Raw genomic sequence first — 12,061 nt, 5'->3', positions numbered from 1 at the left:
ATGAAGTTCTTTAAGTCATATTTTCTTCCTGCTGCTGAAAACTGGAAGGGGTCTGTGTGAGGGCAGAACTACAAGCAATGAAAGAAAATGGGAACAAATTTCTATGGAAATTGTGAATTTTCTGGGAAATTCTGAGTAGTATGTTTATTTTTCTGTTTGTTCTGTGGACCAAGATTAGTTGGGTTATTGTATTATAAAGCAATGATAATATAGCCACCTTTAATAATGAAAATACCGACTATTAAATACCAGTTTTGGTCTGGCCATTGTGCTAAGATGATCTCAATTATAACTGTAGCCTTAGTTGTGGAGAGTTTTTTTTTTTTTTTGGATGAAACATTTTTATTTATTTGTCTGTCAGATACAATAACTGATTTCCATCTACAATTATTTAAGGTAAGAAACCGAGGGTCAACTGAAGAAACAGTTGCGGCCTCACAGCAGAGCCTGTGGGGCCCAGCCGGGGGCTGTGGGGAGAACGGGCGTGACATTAGCGGGCCTTCTCCAGGAAGGCTCTGCAGCACCTCACACACTGCTGGTAAACAGTCTCAAAGTCAGACTCATTCCCATAATAGGGGCTTCAATAATGAGTTGATTTTGTGGATCATAGCTCCCAAGTAGGTCAATTTTAGCTTTGCAGTTTTTAATTTGATTACTTTTTCTATTCAAGTCTCTCAGATTGCTTTCATCCATACACAGTATATAATCAAATGTGGCAAATTCTTCCTTGGTAACCTTCCGGGCAGTGTGATTCATGGGGATACCATGCTTCTCCATGCAACTCTGCCCTCGATAATCAGGAGGGTTTCCTATTTCATACGTGGATGTCACTGCACTGTCTATCCTCCAATGATCTGAAAGCTTTTGATCAGTTACAAGTTTTCTGAAAACTGCTTCTGCAATGGGTGACCGACAGATGTTACCCAGACACACGAAGAGCACAGACTTCGGCACCTGCTCAGCCATCTTCCTGCGCGCACACCCAGGTGCCCGCTGAGCGCCTGTAGGGAGTATTTTTATCAGCACGTAATAGAAGAATACAGAAAAAGCTTGAGAACTTAAAGTAACTTTCCCAATGTCACAGTTAGTAAAAAATCAGAGAGGGATTCAAGTACAGGAAGCAGTCTATTCCATAGTTTACACTCTCTTTTCAGAAGTGTGTAGCAACTACATTTCTATATTAGTCAGAGTGACACCTTTACCAGGTGAAGCAAATATCACTGCCTGCTCCTATGAGTCAGGGAGAAATGGCTCCCTTATTGTGGTTTCCAGACCAGTAGCAGTGCCATCACCTGGCAATTTGTTAGGAATGCAAGTTCTCACAGTACCACCCCAGACCAACTGAAGAAGCTCAGATTGCCAGTTGGGGCAATCTAACATAATTCTGACACATGCCACAATCTGAGGACTACTGATGTAGAGTATGGTCATGGTTCCTGAAGTCATTTGATTTTCTTCACTGATTGTCCATGACAGTGTTACTCATATTTAACAGCATTGGATTCTATGCTTAGGCATTTTTATTTCCTGAGCAAGAACCTCCTATTCCTGTACTGTTGGAAAGTAAGATCAATACTTAATCTGATCCCATTTTCACTGAGTCATTTAGACATTTTTAAATTTTTCTGAACTATGGATAATATTCTTCTCATTTTTTATCTGATATTGGTGGTCAAATTTGCCTGGCTTTAGAGAATGTCTTTTGTCATTTAGATGGAAGGAAATGTTAAGTGATAATTTTAAGTTCTCTAGTAATTTAAACATTCTTTTTCTCCCTTTTCCACGGCACCATAATCATTCTGCAACATTCCTCTGATGCTCCCCATCTGACCTTACTTTATAAGAAGAATCTTGTACAGAATTTTGTACTCGATTTTCTCTAAACAGAATTGATAGGTTGGACTGTACTCTAAGCTTTGTGAACCACTTAAGTCAATATCTAATACACTAGGATTACTATCTTAAGAGTCACCAAAAGTTTGAATTCTATGCTGAATAGATATTCCCTGTGTCTTTCACACATTCCTGTGTCAAACTGGGACACTTTTGAGATCTATTTAGATTCATCAGTGCTCAGGATATTTGCATTTTAGAAGACTAATCGGTTTAAAGGCTGAAAGTTCAAAGATTATTTCCTCCTTTAGGAAATATTATTTTTCTTGAAAAATCTGCCTATTATTTATAATCAGTTGAAAGAAATTAGAAACAAATACCATCTTAGACTCTCATTTTCATATTATGTGTCCTTTCTTTTCTATCTTTACTATCCTTCTTTAAAAAAATCAGCATTTTGGGGCACTAGGGCGACTTGGTTGAACATTCAACCCTTGATTTTGGCTCAGGTCATGATCTCAGGGTCATGAGATCGAGCCCCACATCAGGCTTCAGGCTCAGCACGGAGTCTGCTTGTTCCTAGGCCTCTGCTCCTCCCTGACTTGTGCAGTTTCTCTCTCTCTCTCTTAAACAAAAAAAAAATCTTTTAAAAATCATGTTTGGAATTATGAATCAATGAAAAATATTTCAAAATAACTGTCAATCACAAATGCATCATAATATTTTTGTTTCTATAGTAAGCTTGCTTTGTTTGTAAATATACATAGGTTACCTTAAGTAGACTGCCGCACATTTATCAACAAACTGGTAACACCAAATTTATGGGTATATTCGTTAACACTACATCTCAATACATTTTACATTGCTCCTATCCATGTTACTAGTATTTTAAAAACACTTTAAAGCAATCAGGGGACTATATAATGAATGATACCTGTATTCTGGTGTCTAAAATTGTTTATAAAGATGGATGTAACATTGCTGGTGGGGAAATCTTTGCTTACTGAGTATATCACAAACATCAGTAATGGAGTTTTGGCTTTGATATGCTGGGGAATTCATTCTCAGAGCACTCTTTATCCTACAAATAATTCATCAATAAATCATTTCAAATAAGTTGGCACATTCTTCCTTTGCAACATAACTGTTTGGTTAAATGCAATGTGCAAATTCTCTTCCTGCTACAATTAGTGCAAAAAGAACCTGTGTCATATGCTATGATTATCATATTAACATGAGAATTCAGTGAGAAATTTTACATAACAGGAAAAGACCCATTAGGTATGAATTCAAATGTTTTGTATTGACCCAACAGCATATTTCAATTAAGTATTGGCTATTTTAGACTGAAACATTTTTTGGAAGCACATTTTCAGTGATCAGTTCAGGAAATCCCTCTTGTTTGAAGTTAGTATCATATTAAGCACATATTTTAATACATCAAAACACCTACAGCCTTTGATACTCTTGCACATTTTCTTCATTTCTATAAATGAATCAGTTGATAAATACAATTTACTTTTCACTGTTCTGGTAATACACAGCATTATCTGAGTTCTAGGTATTTCCATTTATGAGTTGTTGCAACAAACCAGAATTATTACATAAGAGATCACCGGAAGATAATTTTAGGTAAAGAGCTTTTAGGATGAGACTTAGGTCAGGGACTTGCACATCACAGACTTTTAGAGAGTCTGTCTACCATCAATTTCTTCATCCAGCACCTCACAGCATAAACTTTGATCCATGAGCTGACATCTTCCCTCCTAAGTCATACATAGAATATAGAATCAATGGTGTTTCCAACTAGCACCACTGTAATTGAATTCGACAGGAAAAATAAATCTTCAGATGAATAAAAGTAAAAATTCACGAAAAGTACCTCAAAACACATACTTTACTTTTTTTATTCTTATTCCTCATTTTCAGTGAGATAAATCAACTTCAGGAACAGTAAAATCTAGAAGAGGTATTTATTTCTTATCTTCCATAAAAATTTGCCTAATTGTCATTTACAGGTACTTTCTCTATGACTCCAAAATATAAAAATCAGATTTTCTGAGATCCACATATTTCAAGGTGTAGCATTTTGCCTCTCTTAATACTTTAAGAGGCATTGTAATGTTCATGCAGTATATTGTATTTAGTGTTGATGCTTCCATTTCTAACTGAATGGAGCACTGGGTGTTATATGGTGTTATATGCAAACAATGAATCATGGAACACTATATCAAAAAACTAATGATGTAATGTATGGTGATTAACATAACATAATAAAATAAAAAAAATATAGTAGTCTATATCCCCCCTTTTATTATTATATAGTTTTCTTCTGAAGCTCTACCTCCGAAGGCATATGTTACTTTTTGATAGCTACATTTTACAATTTGTCTCAAAGAGAATTTCCTTTACCTCTAGCTTGGGACACCATAAAAGTTTTGACAGATGAATAACGTGACTTACAATGCTTTTACATTCACAGTTTCCTAAACTTAGCATTGCGTTCTTTCTCATTTTAAAACCCTATTTATATAAAAAAAAAATAAAGACCGCAATATCGCTTTTGAGAAATCATTCCTTTCCACATTGCTTTTCTCTTTTGCTTCCCCACTTTGCACAACAAACTCATTCTTACTTTGCTGCAAGCTTTTTGCACATTATGAGACAGAGAACTCATATCAAGTCAAGTGAGGAAGATAGGTGAATGACAAACTGGAAAAGAAAGCATCAGTGTAGCACTCCAGTTATGTACTCATTACTTCTTAATAAAATGTCTTTAAGAAAACCACCATTCCCCTAGTAACCTGGACAAATGCAACCTTTACTCGCCTCCCTGAACCAATTTCATTTTAAAGTGATGATATATCAAAACCATATTTCATCATAATGAAATCACTATGAGGCAAGCAGCACTTGAAAAAGTAGACTACTAAGACCTTTTCTCTACTTTTCTCCCCCATCTAAGCACAAAGAAATACACATAAAAATTGCGTAACTGGACAAGTACCTTCTTCTCTGATAGCAAAGTTTCCTATGTCAAAAAGAAAGACATAAGTTACTAATGCAAGATTGTTCTTTGCTGATATTCCAAAAGTAACATGACATCCATCTAACTGCTCCGGTTTGGAGCCTTCTGCCCTTTACGACTGTTCCTCACCTTTCTCTGTTCTGGAACTGGAGTGCTGCTCACTGCAGGTCAATCATCAAGGCTTTCACATTAGTTAAGTAAGCAGAGTCACTGCAGCATGCTGGAAGGTGGGAGGGAGTAGAGAGTAGTCTACTTGTTTCATTCTCTCTCTAAGTCCTGGGCAGAATCTTCAGTAATAAACTGAATCTTCTGCCAGGGACCCTTCTGATCTCAACACCACTTCCTCTAGCCTAGAAGAATTTTATTTTTCCTTTCTTTCTCTTGCTGCTTTCTAGGCTTGTTCATCACATCCAGTTTGAATTTTCAACTCCTTCATCAATTATATAACTAATTCCCTGCATGAAGTTCCTTATGCTTAAATGCTTAAGTGTATTTCCAATTTCTTGGTTGTTCCCTGACCAATACACCGCTTATAAAATAAAGGTATATACCATATGGCATTCAGCCAATAAATATTTTTCCATAAAACCTCAAAATTTCAAGGTTGCAATGGATCTTCATATCCAGGTATTATAACTATCATCCTGATTATGGTTCCTAGCAAAGTCTTTGTTAGATCTAAGCATGTATTTTGCCTTTTTTTTAAGATTTTATTTATTTATTTGATAGAGAGAGGCACAATGAGAGAGGGAACACAAGCAGGGGGAGTGGGAGAGGGAGAAGCAGGGAGCCTGATGCAGGGCTCAATCCCAGGATCCTGGGATCACGACCTTAGCTGAAGGCAGACGGTTAACGACTGAGCCACACAGGCACCTTTTTTTTTTTTTTAAATACAAATTCTTTCTTCCGTCAAATTGGAAACTGACCTATTTGGCTTATATCCATTACTCTTTCAGGTCACAGACTGCGAGTTTAAAGAGCCTACATCCCGTACTATATCACCTTATTTACTTCATCTGAAAACATAACCTCAAAGCTTTTGCTGAAATAACTAAATGAGTTGAGGAATGTTAAACCATTTGTTTGCCAGAAGTATCAATTCTTTCCCTCCTTTCTTCCTCTATTCCCAATTCTCCTACTTCTCATATGACAGCTTCTTGGATATTTGAAGAATATCTCTCAAATTTTTCTTATCCAGTTCAAGAATCCCAGACTACTCAAGCATTCTTTGTAGTATGTATCATCTTTTTCTTTCAGACTATCGTTCATTGATCTCTTATGTAATAGTTCCAGTTTGTTGCAGTAACTCTTAAAAATAAACAGGGCGCCTGGGTGGCTCAGTCAGTTAAGCATCTGCCTTCAGCTCAGGTCATGATCCCAGGGTCCTGGGATCGAGTCCCGTGGGGGACTCCCTGCTCAATGGGGAGTCTGTTTCTCCCTCTCCCTCTGCTTCTCTCCACCTGCTCATGCTCTCGCTCAAATGAATAAAATCTTAAAAAAAGAAAACACCTAGAACTCAGATAATTCTGTGTATGACCAGAACAACATAAATTCATTCATTTATATAAATGAAGAAAATGTACAAGAGTATATGAGAGAGTATAATCAAACAAACTGCTGTTGTCATTAAGTCGAAGATTTCAGTGATCATTAGACACACTCTGATTTTAGATGTGCCAAAATGGGGAGAAAGTGACCAACACCATTGTAAGATATCATCAGGTGTAAGATTCATCCTGAATTCAGAAATGGAAAAAAGTGAAAACATGGCTAATTGTGTCATGCTGCAGATGTTCTATATTTCAAAACATAAATTCAGGTAAAAAGAGTATGTTTTAGATTTATCAAATCCATTCTGCTAATATAGGTAATGTTGCATGACAAATTTTTACCTACGTATTTCCCAGTTTTGGTGTTTTTACAAATGCTATTTCTAAAATTTATATTTCCTGATACCATTGCAAGTATAGAGAAATACTAGCCATATCTTGTTCATCCTGCTGGATCAGCACGGCACCATCAATAAAATGAATCAATGTTTTGATCTGTGGGATAATCATAACATTAACATAACATGGGACAAAATTATAAATATTTTTGACTGTTCAAGTGAATGCAAACTGTCTCTAACAATTTTTCCTGATAAGAATAGAAAAGCATTCATCAAATCTATAGATACACAGCTTGTACCTGAAGCCTTATGCTCTAATAATGCATGCACATGCAGCACAGTATGGGTACTAATTGCTTAAGCTTGTGGTAACATATAGTCTTTCTCTCTCTGGTTTTTACAGGGACCAGATTAACAAATTAAGCACCACCAATCTTCTTTTTTGATTGCACATATTAAGGAGCACCCTCGTTATCTGCCTGTTAATTTGGGCCCTACTGATGTCATGTTCCATTAACAATCCCTACAACTTAAATGGGTCACACCCCCTTGGCTGGCCTTCTGCCCTTTCAGTTGTCTCTGTATTTAGGGCCTGCTGCTACTGTCAGGTAAGTTCCGCTACCTAGCGTCTATTACTTTGGGATCTCATCATCTGCAAGGCTATTAAAAAGACTAACTGAACTATTACATCAGCTATAAGCCCTGACCTGGAGAGAAGAGCCACCACTAAACATAGTGATGCCAGAGCCCTATTGACTGGCACATTTCTAATGGATTCTTTGATTAAGCACCTTCAAATCCAATCTCAGAGGTCACCTATGAGCTCCTGATAATGTATTCTAGATAATTCTTTTAGCTCATTCAGGGTAGAATCTCTTTCCTCCTCATCAGGACCCAGACAATGCTTAGAATTAACCCTAGTTATGAGACTCTTGTCCAAGAGAGAAAGCATTTGTTGCCTTGAAAGTAGTGGTCTCTGAAGTATCTTTCCTCATCCACCAAGTGCTAGTTCCTAATAGAGAAGAGGGTAGATACAAGATCTTTATGGGAACAAACCCAGATGTCTCCATCCCGTGTTTCAGAGATTTTCCCAGTAAAAACTTTGATCTTAGTATAATAAATCTGCCTTGACTGAAAATTTAGCCTCTCTAGCACTGAGACTTTATTAAACTCTATTGGGAATAGTCCAATATATACAAGTGAGTCGGTTCTTTAGTTTGTCTGCTTTTCCACTAAAAGTTATAAACACTTTTTGTAATATACCAAAAAAAGAAAAAAAAAGCCACTAGCTCTCACATTTAGCTTTTAACTATCTGTTTATTGCCCTCAAAGTCTTATCAATCCCCACAAGTGTCAATACAACTTAGTAGTAACCCGCCAAATTGGCTGATCTTGAGGCACAGTTAAACCCATATATCTATAATGCCTAAACAATTACACTGGCAATCAGAAAGTTTTGCCAGATTATTACTTGTGAAATCTTTACCAGCTGTGTCTTACCTGCCACATGGAAAGAGGAGTTCTTCCTTGCAGTGCTGTGGGTGATCTAGTTATTAAGGCCCATTTAACCGTATGTTTTTGTTGACCACTCTTAGTTACCAACTCTGTCAATTCTGGCCATCTGAGAATCAGACACCATGATGGAATATGATGTGTGAGAGAATTAAAGGAGGAGAAACACTTGTAAAGGTTAAACGGAGAGGACAAAGGAGATAGGAAGACTCTTAAGATTGCCTACAAGTGTCACGCTGGTGACAGAAAATGGGAAGAAAAGAGATGGGGTAGAAAAGTTTAGACTGCCGTTTAGCTCTGAGAAATCTTGGCAAAGCTCACAGTAAGTCCTGGCAGAAATGTAGGTCGTTAGTAGAGTCCCCCATAGGATGGCAATAGCCTGGGTCTAGTATCACCATCATCACAGTTAATTGTCTGACAGAGTGGTCAAGACAGAGTGGTCCCATTGGGAAAGCTGTGGAGGGTATGAAAGTGTATCAGGTGGATGTGTATGGTCCCTGGTGCTCTCTGCAGCATTCTCTCTTTGTTAGGTAATGTGAACAGGACTCTTCTATGGCTGCCATCTGTGCCAAAGAAGAGTGGGTGTGAGTGCACCATCTTTGTGTAGGCAACAGGAGGGGCCCTATGTGTACACAATTTAAAAGCAATCATAGACTGAACATCAGTCTGTTTTTTATTGTCTATGTATATCAGTAATTCTAAACAATGTCAAAGTTAAAATACCCCCCCTCACTGTGGCAGACCTCTGCCTCACTACTCCTTCCCATGGGTATGCCTTGCTGCATAGAATACTTTTTCACTTCTACATTTCTTAATTTGCTACTTCCTGTGAACTGCCAAGACACAGAAACTTGGAGAGAAGACACCTAGCTGTGAAAATTATCCTTATTTTTCACAAAGGGCCTACTAATACAATATTCTTCATAACAAAAACACTTGGAATCCTGATGGTATTCACTATGATAGAATTTGCCCTGTTACAACAAATTTTCTGAATGTTTTCTCTCTAGTAAATGTGGAATACGTATTTACAGCTTTAAAATTATTATTGTTGTCTCAAATCAATCTCTTTATTCTCCCTCTTACAGAACTAAATATCTACTATATTTCCTGTCAATGACTAGGAGGAACAGAAATTGATATATTATGTATTTATTGAACATGTATTTAAAATCATTTAATGCTAAGTAAAACAGAAAATTCAAAACAACAACAAAAACAACAACAGAAAATTCATGTGGGGAAGTAAATATAATAACTGGAGTTAGAAAATTTATATATAATTTAAAAATTCATAATTTTTATAGTTTGTTGAATTTAAGCAATAGTCCAACATATAACATTTAAACTTAAGATGAATCTGTTTGCATTTTAGGAAAAATCTTTAGTTATTCCGTTAATATTTTAAATAATCAGACATTTTTAGAAAACTGTAAAAACCAAAAGCAAATTAAAGTTATTATTATAAGAGAGAAAATGATGCAAGGGCTTCTATTAATGCCTAGCACAGAGCCACAGTCTACTTTGACAAAAAAATAAAACAAAAATCTTTGGTAGGAAAATATTATTCTACCTATTTATTTAGACTTGATCATTAAAATTAAAATGCTGGGCAATGATTATAGGGGAAATTATTCAAATGATATAGCAAAGTACATGGCACAGTAACCATATATTACAGCTAAATGAACTAATATTTTCTACATTGAATGCAATTTTTTGTTAACATAACTGCTTATTTATAGGGCAATATATAAAGGTATTTATTTGTAAACTTTAGAAAGACATCCTACTGGAAATAAAATTATTTCCTAAGAACATTCTGGATATATATCTTGTACGATTATATTACATGTAGATACTGATTTACCCTTAACTTTTTGAAAAAGGAGGCACTTTATATGTCTGTATCTATCCATCTATCTATCCATGTACTTGTAGAGAGGATTCGTGCTTCTTTTACTGATATATTACAAAGTACACAAAGGACAGCACAGAAGTTCTAATGGGACTGACCATCAGAAACAACATAAAGCTAGAAAGGTAGCTTAGACTTCATATGGAAGGGCCCTCACAACAAATCGGCCATCTAATTTATTTTAATTGTGGGTTGTTCGGTTTTCCAAAAGTACTCAGTGAGATGGAGTTGGACTGCAAGATGTTTATTAGGGAATGAGTTGTATTATGGGAAGGAGGAAGAAGTAAAATTAGACAGATGGATAAGCTGAGCTGAGATTCAGGCCAACAAAACTTCAGCCATCCCTGTAAGAAATTCTCAACCAAATATTGTCCATCAGAGTTGTCCCACATTGAGCCAAATGGCTGGGCATTTATATCCCCACCTTGCTCAATCATGGAATATGGGGTCTTTCTGTAAGGATATGACCACAAGCAGCTAAGGCAAATCCTAAAGCAACTGACAGGTGGAGGCTGTCAGCTGACCACACTCTCCGTAAGAGGACAGCAAGACTTTGCTTGAAGGAGAATCAGGGCAGTCCATCTCTTTGTCTTCAACAATTTGAAAAACACTTTTGGGGTCTCACTCTTTTTCATGTGGGTTTCATCTTAGCAAAAGATTGGCAAAGACTCTGTACCCTGGCATAAGCTAAGTAAATAAAAATACTGTGGTAACCCTAAGTATTATTAATCTTAGAAACCACAAGTAAAAGATTATATTTTGATATAATTTTCATAATTAAAAATGAAGAGACATAAATTATTTCTTTGAAGCCTTTATGTTTATTTATATGATGCCGTATGTATATGTTAGAAATTAATGGCATGCATTTAAATTTTACTGTAGGAACTAAATTTCCTTTAGTTTAAGCTTATTATTAAAAAATAGGTTATCATAGATTTCCAAATTGTATAGACAAACAAATGATAAAATAAAAATAAAAGGATACTTCGGGTTAAAAATGGGGTTTTTAATTTAATTTTATTTTAAACCAAGAAAAATAGGTTTAAAAATAGAAACATGGGCAAACATTCTATCAAAAATAATTAACTACAGGGTGCCTGGGTGGCTCAGTCGTTAAGCGTCTGCCTTCGGCTCAGGTCATGATCCCAGGGTCCTGGGATCGAGCCCCACATTGGGCTCCCTGCTCAGCGGGAAGCCTGCTTCTCCCTCTCCCACTCCCCCTGCTTGTGTTCCCTCTCTCACTGTGTCTCTCTCTGTCAAATAAATAAATAAAATCTTTAAAAAAAATAATTAACTACAACTGTAATGGATTTTCTATAGATTACTGAGAAGCTCTGTCTCATACTTACTCTTCTATTCATTGCTTGTGATCAATTTGACTTTAGAATCGACTTCAGATTCCAGATAGTAAATATTTTACTGGAAACAGCATCCTTCTCTGATTATCTCCATATATACACTAAACTGATGATTTTATTTGTAAAAGAATGAGTGCTATTGTAATCCCTTGGGTCGTTTTCATTCAAGCTCTGATCAGCCACCAATATATTTGGCATGTTGCTTTAAGGATTTTCTATTTAATAAGACCTTGATTTAACTCATTTTCTGTTTTTAAATGGATTTTTTAAAATTTATTTCTCAAAATAATGATGGATAATTGAATCATAGTTGAGAATGGATTGTGGATGAAAAAATCAATCAAAACACATTAAATGTTAATTGAATGTGGGAAAAGGGAGAAGCAAAAGACAAACACCAAAGAAACATTAAAGTAACAACTAAAAGTACTCAGTACAAGAAATAATGCAAATCTTCTTTGTTGAGCAAGGTAAAATAGCCTATGTCATTTTTCTCCCTTCTACAGAGAATTACTTAA

General features: G+C 36.0%; 1 pseudogene; it reads right to left on the bottom strand.

The window, feature by feature from the left end:
* Positions 1-322: 322 nt before the first annotated feature.
* Positions 323-972, bottom strand: LOC114212229 (low molecular weight phosphotyrosine protein phosphatase pseudogene; annotated as a pseudogene).
* Positions 973-12,061: the final 11,089 nt, after the last annotated feature.

This window comes from Eumetopias jubatus, unplaced genomic scaffold (assembly GCF_037043125.1).
Source record: "Eumetopias jubatus isolate StellerSeaLion01/CBP00866 unplaced genomic scaffold, mEumJub1_p1.0 scaffold_3, whole genome shotgun sequence".
NCBI lineage: Eukaryota > Metazoa > Chordata > Mammalia > Carnivora > Otariidae > Eumetopias > Eumetopias jubatus.
Note: the sequence above shows the minus strand (reverse complement) of the source record. Positions and strands in the feature narration are given on the sequence as shown.